We start from the raw sequence: 19939 nt of genomic DNA, 5'->3' as shown, positions 1-19939 counted from the left end.
CCTAAATTTATGGGGCGGCAAGACCTTGAACATTGGAAATGCATGTTGTCAGAGTTTAGGCTATCAAAATTGATTGAGATACAGTGTATTATTTCTAATTATTTGCCAAGCCCCAGGTGATACTACTGGTAAAGAACCCACCTGCCAATGCAGGAGACTCAAGAGACGCAGGTTCTGTCCCTGGGTAGGGCAGATCGTAGGAAATGGCAACCCACTCCATTATTCTTGCCTGGAAAATTCCATGGACAGAAGAGCCTGGGGGCCTACAGTCCATGGGGCCACAAAGAGCTGGACAAGACTGAACACAGCGCATTTGCCAAGCCTACTGCACCCTGGTAGGCCATAAGGATTGCTCCACTCTTGGTCAACTCAATTCCTACCACAGATAGGTGACCGGGGCCAGTGACCTCCCCAGAAAGACATTCTCAGAGAGCCTTGGTTGGTCCATACTAACTTTGGCTCAACTGTATTGAGCTCCTTTCTCCCTGCTGGTGCAGCTTCTGACCCTGATGCCTTGCTTGACTGGTTTCCTGAGTTTTTAATGTCCAGCCACTTGCCTGGATGACCCAGCTCTCCAGCCTAGCCTCCCCATTTGTTCCTGTCAGCCTTTCAGTTAATCAGAGACATTTCCTCTTCCTTGCTTCTGATTTTGCCTTTTTCCTGCCTGTTCCCTCCTACGGCTCTGGCCTACAGCTCTCCTGACACCTCTTGGCCTGCATGCCTTGTTGATAATCTGTGTTTGACGTGACTTGAGAATTGTTTAGCTGGGATTGGGGAAGAAGTAACGAGCTTCCATATCTATCCCGGGTGGACACACTCCCCGGTGTCTTAAAGTACTTCTGTCAGGCCAGGGGGATGGCGGTGGCATTCATCAGGGTGAATGCAGCTAGAAAAGTGAAAATATATTTAATTCAAAAACAAAGAGAATGAGAAAATGAGGGAAGGAACACACTGAAAGGAGTAGAAAGGAGGAGACTTAGAATCACTAAACATAGCTTCTGCTGGAGAAAATATAGTTTTATATAGCAGGAAACAACTCATTTATTTAAGCTCATTCTATCAACAACTGAATGTCAGCTCAGGCCAGGTGTGCGTCTAGGTGCTGGGACACAGCGGACAATGGAGCAGGTAAACATCTGTCTTTTCGTTGAGCTTATGTTCTTTAAAATAATATATTCACTGTAAAAAAAAAAAAGAACCAGTTTATAATGTCTTTAAATCCATGGTGTTTGGCAAAATACTCTATAAAATCTATGCTAGAAAGAGATGGGGACTTGTGCCCATATGTACAGGGCTTCCCGGGTGGTGCTAGTGGTAAGGAATCCACCTGCTGATGCAGGAGGTGCAGGCTCAATCCCTGGGTCAGGAAGATCCCCTGGGTAGGTGATGGCAACCCACTCCAGAATTCTTGCCTGGACAATTCTATGGGCAGAGGAGCCTTGGGGGCCACAATACATGGGGTGCTGAGCCCACACAGCACACGTTTGTTACAGGTGTTTAGGGTAACTTGATTGAGCTTTTACAAGTCAATCTGGCAGAACAAAGTAATAGCCACATTATTATTATATTCTTGGCACATATTTATACCTTAGCTGCTTCTAGAAAGTAATAAAAAATCAATTGTAATAAATTGATGAATCTATTAAAGTTAGGGTAATATACAAAATAAAAGTTATGTAGCCAAAGGCAAAAAGAGAATTGTAGTATACATTCAGAGAATATTCTTGTTTCGTAAGCATAAATAAAGCTGTTCTAAATACCAACATTGAACCAAGGGAAGGGGGGGAATTGTTCTTTTTCTTAGAGCCATGGGCCTAACATTGTCTCAGTTTTTTAATGCAATTTAGTTCAGGTACTAGATAACATGAATGAGTCTTAGAAATGATGCAGAAGGTTGCCTAAACAGTTTCCTCTTCAATATTATTTCAGCTGACTCTGGAAGAGAAAACGAATCAGAATTGACATCCTAGTGTTTGGTGTGATTGAAAGGAAATCCATACTTGCCCGTAGGTGGCAATTTGGGTTTTTGTATAGAAATTTTAAAATTTGATTCGTATTCTGGAGCTAGTTGAGAAGAATCTGCTTACCTGCACAGTGCTTGTCACGGAACTGTTTTGGGTATGACCAAAAGCTCAGTGAGAGTCGCTCAGTCGTGTCTGACTTTCTGTGACCCCGTGGACTGTAGCCTGCCAGGCTCCTCTGTCCATGGAATTCTCCAGGCCAGAATACTGGAGTGGGTAGCCGTTCCCTAAGCCTTAAATTAGCCAGAAAATTCTGTAAGAAAAGCATACTTCCAGGAATTTATCTAAGACACACAGACACGAAATAAAAAAAGAGCCACCACTTACTGAGCACTCACTATGTTTCATGCCCCTTGGTAAGCGCTCTGCATAGATTATCTCATTTCATCCACACAACTTTATAAGATATTAAATAGTTCCTGTTGTTATTGCCATTTCATAAACCAGAAAACTAATGTTAGAACTTCTCCAGGGTTAACATTGCCAGATTTAGCAAATAAAAGTACAAGACAGGGACTTCCCCAATGGTCCAGTGGGTAAAACTCTGAGCTCCCACTGTGAGGGGTACAAGGGTTCATTTCCTGGTCAGGGACCTAAGATACATGCTGTACAGCAAAAAAAGAAAAAAAAGTACAGGATGCCCAGGTGAATTTGAATTTTGGATAAACAATAATAATAGTATAAGTATGTCCCATGTATTCCTTGGGATATACCAATGAATTGTTTTCTTTTAACTGAAATTTAAATTTTAGGCCTCCTGTATTTCCTCTGGCAACTATATCTATGGACAAATGAACACAACCCATATACTAGCTTAATTCACCTAGCCTCAAAGACCCTGGGTTTAAATGCCGTACTGTAAAAAGTATTTTCATGTCATTCTAATGGTAAAAAATTGGAGCTTCCCTGTAGCTCAGTTGGTAAAGAATCTGCCTGCAATGCACGAGACTTGGGTTTGATTCCTGGGTTGGGAAGATCCCCTGGAGAAGGAAATGGCAAACCACTGCATTATTCTTGCGTGGAGAATCCCACTGACAAAGGAGCCTGCCGTGGGCTACAGTCCATGGGCTCACAAGAGTCAGACATGACTTAATGACAAAACCACCACCAGTTGAAGTTAATGAAAACTTCAACTTCTGGAATGGTACGGTTGCACGTTAATTTGATGGGACAGGATGAACCCATCTGAAGTAAAAGCTAGAAACAGATCTGCTCCAGACCCATCAGAAGGACAAATATTTAAATACCATCAAGAGTTGGGGTGGAGCACTGGCAGGTCTCCCACAATGACTGTACCCTGGGACACTGATCTCAAACTTTTTTTTTTTTTTTTTACTTTATTTCCATCCTGAACCCTCCTCCCCCCTCCCTCCCCATACCATCCCTCTGGGTCGTCCCAGTGCACCAGTCCCAAGCATCCAGCATCGTGCATTGAACCTGGACTGGCATCTCGTTTCATACATGACATTTCACATGTTTCAATGCCATTCTCCCAAATCTTGCCACCCTCTCCCTCTCCCACAGAGTCCATAAGCCTGTTCTATACATCAGTGTCTCTTTTGCTGTCTCGTATACAGGGTTATCGTTACCATCTTTCTAAATTCCATATATATGCGTTAGTATACTGTATTGGTGTTTGTCCTTCTGGCTTACTTCACTCTGTATAATAGGCTCCAGTTTCATCCACCTCATTAGAACTGATTCAAATGTATTCTTTTTAATGGCTGAGTAATACTCCATTGTGTATATGTACCACTGCTTTCTTATCCATTCATCTGCTGATGGACATCTAGGTTGCTTCCGTGTCCTGGCTATTATAAACAGTGCTGCGATGAACATCGGGGTACACGTGTCTCTTTCCCTTCTGGTTTCCTCAGTGTGTATGCCCAGCAGTGGGATTGCTGGATCATAAGGCAGTTCTATTTCCAGTTTTTTAAGGAATCTCCACACTGTTCTCCATAGTGGCTGTACTACTTTGCATTCCCACCAACAGTGTAAGAGGGTTCCCTTTTCTCCACACCCTCTCCAGCATTTATTATTTGTAGACTTTTGGATCGCAGCCATTCTGACTGGTGTGAAATGGTATCTCATAGTGTTTTTGATTTGCATTTCTCTGATAATGAGTGATGTTGAGCATCTTTTCATGTGTTTGTTAGCCATCTGTATGTCTTCTTTGGAGAAATGTCTATTTAGATCTTTGGCCCATTTTTTGATTGGGTCATTTATTTTTCTGGAGTTGAGCTGGAGGAGTTGCTTGTATATTTTTGAGATTAGTTGTTTGTCAGTTGCTTCATTTGCTATTATTTTCTCCCATTCTGAAGGCTGTCTTTTCACCTTGCTAATAGTTTCCTTTGATGTGCAGAAGCTTTTAAGTTTAATTAGGTCCCATTTGTTTATTTTTGCTTTTATTTCCAATATTCTGGGAGTTGGGTCATAGAGGATCCTGCTGTGATGTATGTCAGAGAGTGTTTTGCCTATGTTCTCCTCTAGGAGTTTTATAGTTTCTGGTCTTACGTTGAGATCTTTAATCCATTTTGAGTTTATTTTGAGTTTGAGTTTGAGTTTGATCTCAAACTTTTTATACATAAATCATCTGGAGATCTAGGTAAAATGCATATTTTAATTACTAAGATGGTCTGGCGTGGGGCCTGTTGAATAACAAAAAAAATGCATAACCTACACGTTGAGTATTACGGTTTATTCAGTGGACAAAACCAAGGACTTAAGCCTGGAATGCAGTCTCTCAGATAGCTCTGAGGGACTGCTCTGAAGAGGTAAGGGAGGAGCCAGGATAGATAAGAATTTCTGCAACAAAGGTCGGACAGTGGGAACTTAAAAGAAAATCAGATATTGCAAGGAAAGGAATTTAGTGCTTTTCTATGCACAGGAAGAGGCAAGAGTCTGGGCTTATTGAGATCATTCCTCTGATATACAGCCTGGCCAAAACCAGAGCCAGAATCCTATTCCTTCCCATAGGGGGAGTGCACAGTTTGGGGGTGGCGAGGTGGCTGGGGGCTGCGGCAGGCCTCACAGCAATGTGATGGCTTGAGGACTGCAATACCCTTGGCTCACCGCTCTGTGGCTGGATTCAGCATTTCTAGAAAGCTCCCCGCTCGCCTCCCCATGTGCCTTGCTGGTGTGCTCTACTTTTCCACTCTCGTCACCAGCTCCTAATATTTTAACCCAAGCTTCTGCCCAGCCTTGACATTTTTAACTCATCATAACTGGGACCGCACGTCTTTTATTATGTTTAAGACATCTGTCCTTAATAAGCCCATGTATACAGGAGCTAAGGACCCGCAGCCCGCAGGACTGACCCCGCCCAGCTCACCAGGAGGGGCGGGGCCGCGGCGCGCCCGCAGCGGGCGGTGACGTCAGCGCGGGGGCGGTGGCCCGCTGGTCACGTGGCGCTCGCGGGCGCGCGCTCCGGCCGAGGCTGCGGGGCGGGCACGGGTTGAGCCCGTGGTGGGGGCGGCGGGGAGGGAAGCCCCTGTGTGCCCGGGGCTACGTTTCCTGCCAGGCGGCTCCGCCCGCTGCGGCGGCGAATGCGGCTCGGAGCCGGGCCGCGGCGGGAGGGAGGATGTCCCAGCCCGAGTCCCGAGAGGCCGGGGTGCTGCGCTTACGGCGTCGGGGTGAGTAGCGGCTGCCCGGCGGCGTGTGAGCCCGCGCGGCCTCCGTCCGTCTCCTCAGCGCCTCAGGCGAGCGGCCGCGGCCCCGGCTGCCCCGAGGGGGCGAGCGCCGGCGGCTTCCTCCGCCTCAGCCGCCGCCTGCCTCCGCGGGGTCTGGGGCCGCAGACCCGGCGTGCAGCCGGGGTGGCCTGAGGAGACTCCGGGCCCTGTGGGGGCGGCGGGCGGCGCGAGGAGCCACCCCCGGCCCAGCCGGCGCGCCTGGGAAAACGCGGTGCCCCAGAAACGACTGCGGGGAATTGCAAACGTCTAGACACCGGAGCGCCTCGAGCAGTGCACCCCTGGGACCTAGCCCTCGGTTTCCACAGTATTCGGGCAGTGTGCAGCCGTTCCTTGAAAGATTTTTGAAGAAAAACACAGTTTTGCTTTCTTCATGGTTGGGTTGTGCCACTCAGGCTTTGACCGGGTCCTCGCAGGGCATTCGGTGGGTGAGCATCTGAAGTTTGCCTTTTCCCTTTTTTTGAAGTGCACTTGTTGAAGAAATTGGGTTCCTTGCACAGTTGCCCAGGCTCTTAACATACGTGTGTTTTAAATACAGAAATATCGAGCCCCCACCCTCCTCCATTTCGGGTTGATTTCACCTTTTAAGGAACTTGAATACGCTCGTGATGGAAGAGCTTCGTGTATTTTTCTCATCGAAGATATTTCGTCCTGCGTGCCTTTTTACTCTGTGTTAGGAATGGAATCGGTTGGTTGGTTTTCCAAATTTAAGATGAAATTATAACTTTGAAATGCTTCTCACGCTGCCGTGCACCAATAAAATACCAATAAAATATTGTGGTGGTAGCTTCGTCCCCCGAAATAACAAGCCAGACCTCCCCCCCCCCCCCCGCCCCTTTAACTCCTTTCAGTTCTTTGCTGTTACCTAGATAAATACCATATGTTAAGTTCTACTCTGCCTTGAGAAAAAATCGAAACCAGAAAACCTCTCTACCCTCAGTATATATCAGCTGAGGTTTTCAAGTTAAACGTCATGAAATAGTCCACGCTTTTCCTGCCTTCTCTAGACATTTCCTGTGCTGTTACTTTGCAAATTGAATTCTATCTTCACTTTTCTTTTTTAGTCTTTTGTTATTGTGGTAAAGTACACATAACTTGAAGTTCATTGTTCTAACCGTTTTTAAAGTATACAACTCGGGTACTAAGTACATTCACAATATTGTGTCACCATAACCACTATTTCCAAAAGTTTTTTACTCTAAACACAAAGGCCAGTAACTCCCCTCTTGCCCTCCCCGCAGTCCCTTCTGTCTCTGAATTTATTTGTTCTAGATGCCTCACAAAATTGAAATCATACAATATTTGCCCTGTTCAGCTTATTTCACGTCAATTTTCAAGGTTCATCCGCGCTGTAATGTATCTCAGACTTCGTTCCTTTGTATGGCTGGATGCATACCTACATACGTCAGAGCGGTTATATAAACATTTGTTTATCCACTGATGGACACTAGGTTGCTGCCATTTTTTGCCCAAGGTGAAGAACGCTGCTGTGAACATGTGTTTACATGTGTCTGTATGAGTCTCCGTTTTTGATTCTTTGGGATATACATACCTTGGCGTGGAATTGCTAGGTCATATGGTAAATCTGTGTGTGTTTTGACTTGTTTTTGTTTTATTTTTAAAGAACCCTTCCCCTCCATTTTAAAAGTCTTACTGAATTTGTTACAGTATTGTTCTCTGTTTTGGGTTTTGGCCATGAGGCATGTGGAACCTTAGTTCCCGACCAGGGATTGAACCCGCACACCCTGCGTTTGGAAGTGCTCCTCACTGTCACTAAGACTTAACTGAGTGTTGTTTTTATTCCTCCTTTCTCCCTCAGGGTCCCATATGTGGTCAAGCTGACAAGTGCGGGCAGTTCTGCCTCTGATTCTCCTTGCCACTCACTTTCACAGCTCCATTGCAAACCATGAATGCCTCTTTTTTTTTTCTAACTGGCTCCCTGGTTTTTGATTTTATTTCCCTCTGTCTCAAATCATTTTATACATTGTTCCTAGGACTTTCTTCCTAAGGTGCATTTGCTTAAAAACCCTAGTTAGCTTCCTTTTGCTTGTAGAATGAGTTAATTCTCACCCTCAGGGTCATAGCCCCAGCCTGTCCTCATAGAATTAATCAATTCCACTAACCTTAACCAGATGTGTGTATTCCTTGTAACCAACCATCCTACTTACTATTCTGTTTGAAAAACGGAAAACAAATACATGTTGCAGTTTCTTTAGACTTCAGCTTTCTGCTTGAGATATTTTAGCTTTTGGGCCATTGAAATCTTAATCTTTAAAGTCAAACTTAAATCTTAAGTTCTATAAGGCATTTCCTGTAAGTTTTTTTTTTTTAATATACAAATTTAATTTGTCCTTTGTACTTGTTTCTTTATACTGTGGTTTATATCTGTATTGTAGCATTTTTTGGAGTTTGCTTAGGAAATACCTAGTTTTTCACCTGATTTATTATTTCTTTAGGATTTTTATTCTTAGAGAAAGTGGGATTATTGGCCAAAGGATATAAAGGTTTTTAAGGGCTTTCCTGGTGGCTCAGACGGTGAAAATTCTGCCTGCAGTGTAGGAGACCGAAAGTTGGATCTCTGGGTGGGGAAAATCTGGAGAAGATGGAATGGCAACACACTCCAGTATTCTTGCCTGGAGAATTACATGGATAGAGGAAGCTGGCGGGCCCATGGGGTCACAAAGAATCGGGCACCACTAAGCAACTAACACTTTAACTTTTCAAGAGCTGGAAAATAGTATCTTATTTTTATTTGCCTGTCTGTAATTATTACGGAGAAGGCACTGGCACCCCACTCTAGCACTCTTGCCTGGAAAATCCCATGAACAGAGGAGCCTGGTGGGCTGCAGTCCATGGGGTTGCTAGGAGTTGGACACGACTGAGCGACTTCACTTTCACTTTTCACTTTCATGCACTGGAGAAGGAAATGGCAACCCACTCCAGTGTTCTTGCCTGGAGAATCCCAGGGACGGGGGAGCCTGGTGGGCTGCCGTCTATGGGGTCGCACAGAGTCGGACACGACTGAAGCGACTTAGCAGCAGCAGCAGTAATTATTGAGACTGAAGACTTTTTCATATGTGTTTCCCTGTTCATCCAAGTTGTTTCATTTATCAGTATAGCTGACCCTTGAACAGTGCAGATATGAACTGCATGCACAGGTCCGTTAATTTGCAGATTTTTTTCAACAGTAAATACTGCAGTACAGCAAAAGCTGCAACTGGTTGGACCCTGCAGTACAGAGGTGCTGAAGATACGGAGGGCCTACCATATAGGTGGGTTTCCCAACTGCCTGGAAGGCTGGCATGTCTACCTGCCTTGTTGTTCAAGGGTTCGAAAAATGTTACATGTAGAGTCCCAGCCCCAGTGTTACAGAACAGAGTTTCTCAAACTTGGCACTGTTGACATTTTGAGCCAGATAATTCTTCATTTTTGGGGGCTGTTCTGTGCATTGTAGGGGATTTAGCAGCATCCCTGGCCTCTCCCTACCAGGTGTTAGCAGGATCCCTGGTCATGGCAACCAAAAACATTTCCAGACATCACCAAAAGACTCCGGTGGTGCTGAGTTTCCCCAGACATTGCCAAATATCTCGGACTCTGGCTGAGACCCACTGGAGTGTAGAGAGTGGACTTGGAGCCAGGAGCCCAACTTCAGTGGGGCAGTTCACCCTTCTGATACTCTGTGTCTGTACATAGCTTGCAACAGGCATTTCCATGTGGACATTCTGTGTTCTCCAGGCTAGTTTGTAAAGTTGATCTCCAATGAATCTTGTGTTAAATAATGAAGAGGAAGCAGAAGTGAGGAGAAAACAGTTAATATATACAATTACACAACCCGTAAGGACAGACTACTAGAATCTGTGTCCTGCGATTCCATGGACAAGAATTAGTTGAGGACTTAATCACGTAAGCACATTATAACCCCTGGAAACCAACCTACATACAGAGTCAAAGGAGCATTTGGTTGTTGGGTAAGATATATATGTATATATGTCAATACACACTTACGTATATATGTATAAAGACATATAAAAGTTTTACCTTGCAAAATTTCAGACATTAAGAAAAGTGATTGTACGTAAGTTATTAATGATTAGTTTTTAATGTTATCTTCGTCGTTATGGACTCATGGATAGTTATCTTTACTTTGGGTTATAATGCAGTACCACTTTTGTTGCTTAAATTGTTTTAGGTATGGCCTTTGTAAGCTCTTTCATTTCGTTCCATCTCTTCCTTTAACACATCCCCATCATTCTGGGATTTCTTTTTTCCTGGGGTTTTTTGTGTGTCATTTTCTTTATGGCACTACAAGGTACTTCAGGCTCATCTTACATATTTCCTTTCCCAGTTCAAGAGTCAGTCATTTCTTCAAGGAGCTTTGGTTCTTTTTATTGGAGAATTCTGTTAGAAACCAAGAATTGGGCACTAGGTATGCTTGTTGTCACGGGAGTGTTATTCTTCTAGACCTTCTCAGCTGATAAGCAAGAAAATGTATGTGTACATATATGGACTGTTCATAGGGTTCTCAAGGCAAGAATACTGAAGTGGTTTGCCATTCCCTTCTCCAGTGGGCCACATTTTGTCAGAACTCTCCACCATGACCCGTCCATCTTGGGTGGCCCTACACGGCATGGCTCATGGTTTCATTGAGTTAGACAAGGCTGTGGTCAGTGTGATCAGATTGGTTAGTTTTCTGGGACTGTGGTTTTTAGTTCGTCTGCCCTCTGATGGAGAAGGATAAGAGGCTGATGGAAGCTTCCTGTGGGAGAGACTGACTGAGGGGGACTGGGTCTTGTTCTGATGGGTGGGGCCATGCTCAGTAAATCTTTAATCCAATTTTCTGTTGATGGTTGGAGCTGTGTTCCCTCCCTGCTATTTACCTGGGGCCAAACTATGGTGGACTTGTGAAAAAAAGTGAAGTCGCTCAGTTGTGTCTGACTCTTTGCAACCCCACAGACTGTAGCCTACCAGGCTCCTCTGTCCATGGGATTTTCCAGGCAAGAATCCTGGAGTGGGTTGCCATTTCCTTCTTCAGGAGACCTTCCCGACCCAGGGATTGAACCCAGGTCTCCCACATTGTAGGCAGACGCTTTACTGTCTGAGCTACCAGGGAACATGAGTTTGGGTAAACTCTGGGAGTTGGTGATGGACAGGGAGGCCTGGTGGGCTGCGATTCATGGGGTCTCAAAGAGACGGACACAACTGAGCTACTGAACTGAAACTATGGTGGAGGTAATGAAGATAATGGCGACCTCCTTCAAAAGATCCCATACATGCACTGCTGCACTCACTGCCCCCAACTCTGCAGCAGGCCACTACCGACCCACGCCTCCACTGGAGACTCCTGGACACTCATGGACAAGTCTGGGTCAGTCTCTTGTGGGGTCACTGCTCCTTTCTCCTGGGTCCTGGTGCACAAGGTTCGTGGGGTTAATGGCGACGTCCTTCAAGAGGGCTTATGCCATACCCAAGTCCATCCTAAAGGAAATCAGTCCGGAATATTCATTGGAAGGACTGATGTTGAAGCTGAAACTAAAACTTTGGCCACCTGATGCAAAGAACTGACTCATTTGAAAAGACCCTGATGCTGGGAAAGATTGAAAGCAGGAGGAGAAGGGGATGACAGAGGATGATATGGTTGGATGGCTTCACTGACTCAATGGACATGAGTTTGCGTAAACTGTGGGAGTTTGTGATGGACAGGGAGGCCTGGCGTGCTGCGGTCTATGGGGTCGCAAAGAGTTGGACACGACTGAACGGCAGACCTAAACATATGGGCATATATGTGTAACAGTCTATCTAAAGCTAATATATGTTAAGCTAAAGACGTGTACATACTGGTATCTTGAACTCTAATCCATTTGGATGCTATAACTGTCCCTCTAAGCACTTCTTTTGCTGTATCCCACAAATTTTGATAAGTTGTATTTTCATTTTAATTAAGTGCAAAATATGTTTAAAATTTCTCTTGAGACTATAATTTCCAGATATCTGGGGGTGTGGGGGAGGGGATTTTTGCCTTTCTGTTTCTGATTTCTAGTTTAATTCCATTTCATCCAAGGATATACTTTGTATGATTTCTATTCTTTTAAATCAGTTCAAGTGTGTTTTATGGCCCAGAATATGATCTACATTGGTGAATTGTGGGCTGGAAAAGACTGTGTATTCAGCTGTTGTCTATTAATGTCAATTAGATCAAGTTGATTTATAGTGCTGCTCAGGGCATCTGTTTCCTCACTGATTTTTCTGTCTACTCGATCTGTTGTTACTGCCAGTGTTGTTGAAGTCTTTAACTTTTTTCCTCAGGTTTTGCTTCAAGTGTTTTGATTCCTTGTTAGATATACACAGGTTCAAGATTGTTAGGTCTTCCTGGAGAATTGACCTCTTTATTATCATATAATGACCCCCTTAATCCCTAATTATCCAATGAAATCTGCTCTGTCTGAAGTTAATGTGGTTACTTTAGCTTTCTTTTGGTTACTGTTAGCATGGCTTTCCATCCTTTACTTTTTGTTGTTCTTGTTAGTTACTAAGTCCTGACTTTTTGTGGCCCCGTGGACTGCAGCGCGCCAGGCTTTCCTATCTCCTGGAGCTTGCTCAAACTCATGTCCATCGAGTCAGTGATGCCATCCAACCATCTCATCCTTTGTTGCCCCCTTCTCCTGCCCTCAATCTTTCCCAGCATCAGGGTCTTTTCCAGTGAGTCAGCTCTTCACATCAGGTGGCCAAAATATTGGAGCTTCAGCTTCAGCAACAGTTGTTTCAATGAATATTCAGGGTTGATTTCCTTTAGGATTGACTGGTTTGATCTCCTGTCCACAGTCTTCTCCAACACCACAGTTCTAAAGCATCAGTTCTTCGTCTCTCAGCCTCTTTATGGTCCAACTCACATCCATACACGATTACTGGAAAAACCATATTTGGGGACAATTATTCTGCCTACCATTATTCTGAAAGAGATGGGAATACCAGACCACCTGATCTGCCTTTTGAGAAATTTGTATGCAGGTCAGGAAGCAACAGTTAGAACTGGACATGGAACAACAGACTGGTTCCAAATAGGAAAAGGAGTTCGTCAAGGCTGTATATTGTCACCCTGCTTATTTAACTTATATGCAGAGTACATCATGAGAAACGCTGGACTGGAAGAAACACAAGCTGGAATCAAGATTGCCGGGAGAAATATCAATAACCTCAGATATGCAGATGACACCACCCTTATGGCAGAAAGTGAAGAGGAACTCAAAAGCCTCTTGATGAAAGTGAAACAGGAGAGTGAAAAAATTGGCTTAAAGCTCAACGTTCAGAAAGCAAAGATCATGGCTTCTGGTCCCATCACTTCATGGCAAATAGATGGGGAAACAGTGGAAACAGTATCAGACTTTATTTTGGGGGGCTCCAAAATCACTGCAGATGGTGACTGCAGCCATGAAATTAAAAGACGCTTAATCCTTGGAAAGTTATGACCAACCTAGATAGCATATTCAAAAGCAGAGACATTACTTTGCCAACAAAGGTTCGTCTAGTCAAGGCTATGGTTTTTCCTGTGGTCGCGTATGGATGTGAGAGTTGGACTGAAGAAGGCTGAGCGCCAAAGAATTGATGCTTTTGAACTGTGGTGTTGGAGAAGACTCTTGAGAGTCCCTTGGACTGCAAGGAGATCCAACCAGTCCCTTCTGAAGGAGATCAGCCCTGGGATTTCTTTGGAAGGAATGATGCTAAAGCTGAAACTCCAGTACTTTGGCCACCTCATGCGAAGGGTTGACTCATTGGAAAAGACTATGATGCTGGGAGGGATTGGGGGCAGGAGGAGAAGGGGACGACAGAGGAGAAGATGGCTGGATGGCATCACTGACTCGATGGATGTGAGTCTGAGTGAACTCTGGGAGTTGGTGATGGACAGGGAGGCCTGGCGTGCTGTAATTCATGGGGTCGAAAAGAGCCGGACACGACTGAGTGACTGATCTGATCTGATCTGATTCTGCCTACCACATAGCATATCATTATATTTCTTAAAAAATTTTTTTTGGTGATTTCCCTAGAGATTACAATATACATTTTAAACTAATCCCTGAATCTGCCTTAAAGTAACGTAATTCTGGTGTCTCAGTGGTGAAGAATCTTCCTGCCAACACAGGAAGGTTTTGATTCCTGGGTTGAGAAGATCCCCTGGAGGAGGAAATGGCAACATGCTCCAGTGTTCGTGCCTGGAAAATCCAATGGACAGAGGAGCCTGGTGGACTACACTCCACGGGATCATAAAAGAGTCAGACACGAGTTAGCAACTAAACAACAATGATAATATTGCTTGGTGTGTGTATAGGTTTCTCCCACCCACCCCGTGACCTTGTTGTCACTCACTTACCAGAGTGCTGTGATCACCCAGTTGCTGTGTGGTGGTTTAGTCATTAAGTCGTGTCTGACTGTTTTTGCAACCCCCATGGACTGTAGCCCACCATGCTCCTCTGTCCTTGGGATTTCCCAGGCAAGAATATTGGAGTGGGTTGCCATTTCCTCCTCCAGGGGATCTTCCTGACCCAGGAACTGAACCCGTGTCTCCTGCATTGCAGGCACACTCTTTACTGCTGAGCCAGTGGGAATGCCCTTGTTCTGTTATTTTGTTCTGCTCTTGTTCTGGTTGTCTTTTAGGTCAGATAAGGATAAGAAAAGTAAAGGATTTTATTTTCAGTGTATTTATCCCTTCTCTGATGTTCTTATTTTCTTTATGTAGATCCAGGTTTCTGACGTGTATCATTTTTTTTCTGCTTGAAGGTTTTTTTTTCCATTTTTTTTGCAGGACAGGGCTGCTTGTGATGAGTTTGTCAGTTTGTTTTATTTTTTTTTTAATGAAAAAGCCTTTATTTCTCCTTCATTTTGAATAATAATATCAATGAATATAGAATTCTGAGGTGGTAATGGGGTTTCATACTTTAAATATTTTACTCTGCTCTTGCTTGCATGATGAGAAGTCCACTGTAATTCTCTTTTCTCTGTAGATAAAATGTTCTTCCCTCCCTGTAGTTTCTTTCAAGATTTTGTATTTGTCTTTTGATTGTCTGAATGTGATATACCTAAGTGAGGTGTTTTTTTTTTTTTTAGGGTACTTAATGTGTTTGGTTGTACTCTCAGCTTCCTAGGGTCTGTTGTTAATTTTGGAAAGTTCTTGGCCATTATTATTTCAAATATTTTTTCTGCTTCCTTTTTTCCTTCTGATATTCCAGTAACGTGTATGTGTTATACTTTGAAATTGCCCCACAGTTTTTGGATATTCTGTTTATTTCATTCTTTTTTTCTCTTTGCGTTTAAGTTTGCAGAGTGTCTGTTGACCTGTATTCCAGCTCACTGCTTCTTTCTCTGGCTATGTGGAGTCTCTGAAGCGCCCACGGAAGGCGTTCCTCATAGCTTTGGCAGTGCTGTTGGTTTTTAGCATGTCCTTTTGACTCTTTCTTACTGTTCCCATCATCCTCCTGTTCTTGCATGTTGTCTTTTTCCATTAGAGCCCTTAACATGTTAATGACAGATATTTTAAATTCCTTGTTTGCCAGTCCCCAAATCTGTCTTCTAATTCTGGTTCTAATGATTGCTTTGTCTTGGTGACTATTTTCTCTTTTATTGAGCTTTGCATTTTGTTGTTGTTGTTGAAAGGCTGTTATCTCGTGTCAGGTAATAGGAACTAACAGAGGTTGGCAGTGTGTAATGTCTGCAGTAGTCTCAGGTTCCAGAGGCTTTGGATGCTTCTAGTGCCCTGTTGGGGTAAGTACTGTTCCCCAGAGAGAGTCTGTGTCAGCTCTGAGTGCCGAGTCACTTTAATCATGTCCTACTTTTGCAACGCCATGGACTGTATCCCACTAGGCTCCTCTGTCTGTTGGATTCTCCAGGCAAGAATACTGGAGTGGGTTGCCTTGCCCCCCTCCAGGGGATCTGCCTGACCCAGGGACCAAACCCGTGTCTCTTACGTCTACCTGCATTGGCAGAGTGCCGCCTGGGAAACCTGCATCAGTTGTAACACACCGGTATTCTATTTGGAGTCCTGCTGGTGATATGCTGAAGTGTGAGGAAGGGTAAGAATTCTGTAATCTTCCAGTTAAATCTCAGCCTGTGTCTGTGACCTTCACAAGTGTTCTCCATTGCTGTAGCTTTATTCCTCCCTGCAACCCACTCCCTTTCCTAGCTGCGGTTTCCAGTCTGTTTTATAGAAGCCTTCACCTTTGTTGATTACTTTTTCCCGTGGTGGCTCAGATGCTTAAGAATCTGCCTGCAATGTAGGAGACCTAGGATTGATCCCTAGGTCAGGAAGATCCCCTTTTAAAGGGAATGCAGTCCACTCTGGTGTTCTGGCCTGGAGAATCCCATGGACAAAGGAGCCTGGTGGGCTGCAGTCCATGGGGTCACAAAGAATTGGACAGGACTGAATAGAAGGGAGAGATAAAGCCTTCCTCAGCAATCAATGCAAAGAAATAGAGGAAAACAACAGAATGGGAAAGACTAGAGATCTCTTCAAGAAAATTAGAGATATCAAGGGAACGTTTCATGCAAAGATGGTTTCAATAAAGGACAGAAATGGTATGGACCTAACAGAAGCAGAAGATATTAAGAAGAGGTGGCAAGAATACACAGAAGAATGGTACAAAAAGATCTTTACCACCCAGATAATCACGATGGTGTGATCACTCACCTAGAGCCAGACATCCTGAAATGTTAAGTCAAGTGAGCCTTAGAAAACATCACTACGAACAAAGCTAGTGGAGGTGATAGAATTCCAGTTGAGCTATTTCAAATGCTGAAAGATGATGCTGTGAAATTGCTGCACTCAATATGCCAGCAAATTTGGAAAACTCAGCAGTGGCCACAGGACTGGAAAAGGGCAGTTTTCATTCCAATCCCAAAGAAAGGCAATGCCAAAGAATGCTCAAACTACCACACAGTTGCACTCATCTCACACGCTAGTAAAATAATGCTCAAAATTCTCCAAGCCAGGCTTCAGCAATACATGAACCGTGAACTTCCAGATGTTCAAGCTGGTTTTAGAAAAGGCAGAGGAACCAGAGATCAAATTGCCAACATCCGCTGGATCATGGAAAAAGCAAGAGAGTTCCAGAAAAACATCTATTTCTGCTTTATTGACTATGCCTAAGCCTTTGACTGTGTGGCTCACAATAAACTGTGGAAAATTCAAGAGATGGGAATACCAGACCACCTGACCTGCCTCTTGAGAAACGTATATGCAGGTCAGGAAGCAACAGTTAGAACTGGACATGGAACAACAGACTGGTTCCAAATAGGAAAAGGAGTACGTCAAGGCTGTATATTGTCACCCTGCTTATTTAACTTCTATGCAGAGTACATCATGAGAAACGCTGGGCTGGAAGAAGCACAAGCTGGAATCAAGATTGCCAGGAGAAATATCAATAACCTCAGATATGCAGATGACACCACCCTTATGGCAGAAAGGGAAGAGGAACTAAAGAGCCTCTTGATGAAAGTGAAAGAGGAGAGTGAAAAAGTTGGCTTAAAGCTCAACATTCAGAAAACGAAGATCATGGCATCTGGTCCCATCACTTCGTGGGAAATAGATGGGGAAACAGTGGAAACAGTGTCAGACTTTATTTTTCTGGGCTCCAAAATCACTGCAGATGGTGATTGCAGCCATGAAATTAAAAGACACTTACTCCTTGGGAGGAAGTTACGACCAACCTAGAGAGCATACAGAGATATTACTTTGCAAAACAAAGGTCCATCTAGTCAAAGCTGTGGTTTTTCCAGTAGCCATGTATGGATGTGAGAGTTGGACTGTGAAGAAAGCTGAGCACCGAAGAATTGATGCTTTTGAACTGTGGTGTTGGAGAAGACTCTTGAGAGTCCCTTGGACTGCAAGGAGATCCAGCCAGTCCATCCTAAAGGAGACCAGTCCTGGGTTTTCATTGGAAGGACTGATGCTGAGGCTGAAACTCCAATACTTTGGCCACCTCATGCGAAGAGTTGATTCATTGGAAAAGACTCTGACGCTGGGAGGGATTGGGGGCAGGAGGAGAAGGGGACGACAGAGGATGAGATGGCTGGATGGCATCACTGACTCGATGGACATGAGTCTGAGTGAACTCCGGGAGTTGGTGATGGACAGGGAGGCCTGGAGTGCTTCGATTCATGGGGTTGCAGAGTAGGACACAACTGAGCAACTGAACTGAATGACTAACGCTTTTCCCCCTCAGGTTTGACTGGAGGGCTAGGAGGGGCTGGAGGAATGTCTTTCTTAATCTAGAGAAAGCTCTGGTGTCTTTTCCCCCTGGAGGATATGCCTGTGTTAGGAAGAAGACTCTCTGAAGTGATTATTCTTCTCCTCCCCTGCCTTAGTCACGTGGGGATCAGTCTGGGGTCTGCACACACACTGTGGTGGGATCCCTGGGGGTAAAGCCCTCAGAGGTGTGGCCCCTCCCTGCTCCAGACTGATTCTCCTAGTCTCTCCCTTTCAGGCCAGTTTATGGTGCAGCTTCTGCTCCAGGTAAGCAGATCTCAGCTGTGTGTCTCCAGGTTTTCAGCGGTAGTTTGTCCTGTAACCTTTGTTCTCTGATGGGTTCAAAAGTCATTGATGTTTGGTTTATTTTTGTACAGATAGAAGAGGTGGCTTCTAAGCCCTTTTCATATAGGAGCTGAAAGCATGCTTTTTAACTTAGATTTTATGACTTGTTACCATCTTGAGTGAACCAGATGCATAGGTTCAGGACTGCAGTGTTGTACCTGAGAGTTGCTTATGTTGGCTGCATTCGATTCTTCATAGTTTCCTGCTAATTAACAGTTATTTCAAGCTACATTGCCTTTGAGCTTTTGATTTCCTCGGAAAAGCTTATCACTTTGAAATTTTTTTTTTTTTTTTTTTTGCTAGTCGGAAAAATATCTTGCAGCTGTTAAGAAGAACTTCTTAAATAATTTTATTTAGTTGTTTGCTGTGCTGGGTCTTCACTGCTTTTGCTCTGGCTTTCTCTAGTAGTGGTGAGTAGGGGCTACTCTTGGTTGCGGTGCTCCATCTTCTCAGTGCAAGAGACTTGTTTGATCCTTGGGCTGGGAAGATCCCCTGGAGAAGGGAGTGGCCACCCACTCCAGTATTCTTGCCTGGAGAATCCCATGGACAGAGGAGCCTGACGGGCTACAGTCCACGGGATCACAAGAGTTGGACACGACTTAAGAGGCTAAACCACTACCACCACCTGGGAAGCCCCCTGAAGCAAATCCTGAGGTAAAAGTTCAGATCCACATAGTGAGTAATCCGGGACACACCAGCGGGGGAATGAGGAAGTGAGGGTAGGAGAGCCAGACAGTAAGGGGCATGTTTTCCAGCCAGTTGCCGCTGTGGGCAGTGAGAGCCTAGTCATGCTGGGAACCGGGACCAGTGGAGAATGCGGGTAGCAGTTTCTCTGGCTGTGAGGGGGCTGGCTGCTTCTAGCAGCCCACTGTGAGGGCCGCCGCTTGGGAGGGCCCATTTCCCCAGAGTGTGGGCCTGCCCCGCAAGTGGGCAGGTGGACTGCAGAGGCTGGAGATGCGGTGCTGGCGCTTGGCTGTCAGCCCCGCGCAGGATGGTGAGGCTCCAGAGGATGTGCAGGTGACTCTGCCTGCTGTATGATTTCCTGCGGCCTGAGTCAACAGGAGCAGCTAGGAGTGAAACTGGCTGTTTGCCAAGTAGATTTGTTTGCTTTTTAAGCCTCCTGAGGTGGTAGAATGCATTCAGAAATGAGTGTCTGAAAAAAACCCAGTATTCCGTCACAGTATGGTTTTCTCATGTCTCTTTTTAGCAGTGCCTAGCCTGTTCCCTTTCAAATACAAAAGGCGACAGTTTAGAACATAACCCTGGCCTTGTGCTCCTGGTAATGGCAGTCTGGGTAGCTTCACTCAAGATAGTTGATGCTCCTGAAAAGCCTGAGAATTTAAAAATAGTAAAGAATTTCTGGGTTCCAATTTTAGGAGATGATAGAAATCCAGAGAGGTGAACGAACATCTTGTTTGGGAGGAGAGTTACTGATACCTTGACTCTTGTGGGAAATGTAAATTTATGTTAAAAAAAGAAAATCACTGGATGACTTCTATTTTTTTTTTTTAAGGAATGGCACATTGAGATTCACTGTTTCTTGTTTACCAGATGGTTACAAAGTAATGAAGGACATAAGGTCACTGGGATTCAAATCTAGTTTCTCCCCTTACTAGCTGTGTATCCTTAAAGCAAGTTTCTTAATTTCTCTACAAGGA

At 44.6% G+C, this 19939-nt stretch overlaps 1 protein-coding gene across 3 annotated transcripts in view; it reads left to right on the top strand.

The window, feature by feature from the left end:
- The first annotated feature begins 5434 nt into the window (after nucleotides 1–5434).
- GALNT11 (polypeptide N-acetylgalactosaminyltransferase 11) overlaps nucleotides 5435–19939 on the top strand; it is a 52733-nt gene continuing 38228 nt past the window's right edge. The window contains exon 1 of one of the 3 annotated variants that reach the window (XM_027538534.1): nucleotides 5435–5653. The gene's annotated coding sequence lies outside the window, so the exon portion shown is untranslated. Of the gene's footprint in view, nucleotides 5654–5755; nucleotides 6136–19939 lie in introns of those variants that run through there. The other 2 variants (XM_027538539.1, XM_027538536.1) reach the window with 2 other exon arrangements.

The sequence above is a fragment of the Bos indicus x Bos taurus genome, chromosome 4 (assembly GCF_003369695.1).
Source record: "Bos indicus x Bos taurus breed Angus x Brahman F1 hybrid chromosome 4, Bos_hybrid_MaternalHap_v2.0, whole genome shotgun sequence".
Classification (NCBI taxonomy): Eukaryota; Metazoa; Chordata; class Mammalia; order Artiodactyla; family Bovidae; genus Bos; species Bos indicus x Bos taurus.
This window is presented reverse-complemented; position numbering and strand designations above follow the sequence as displayed.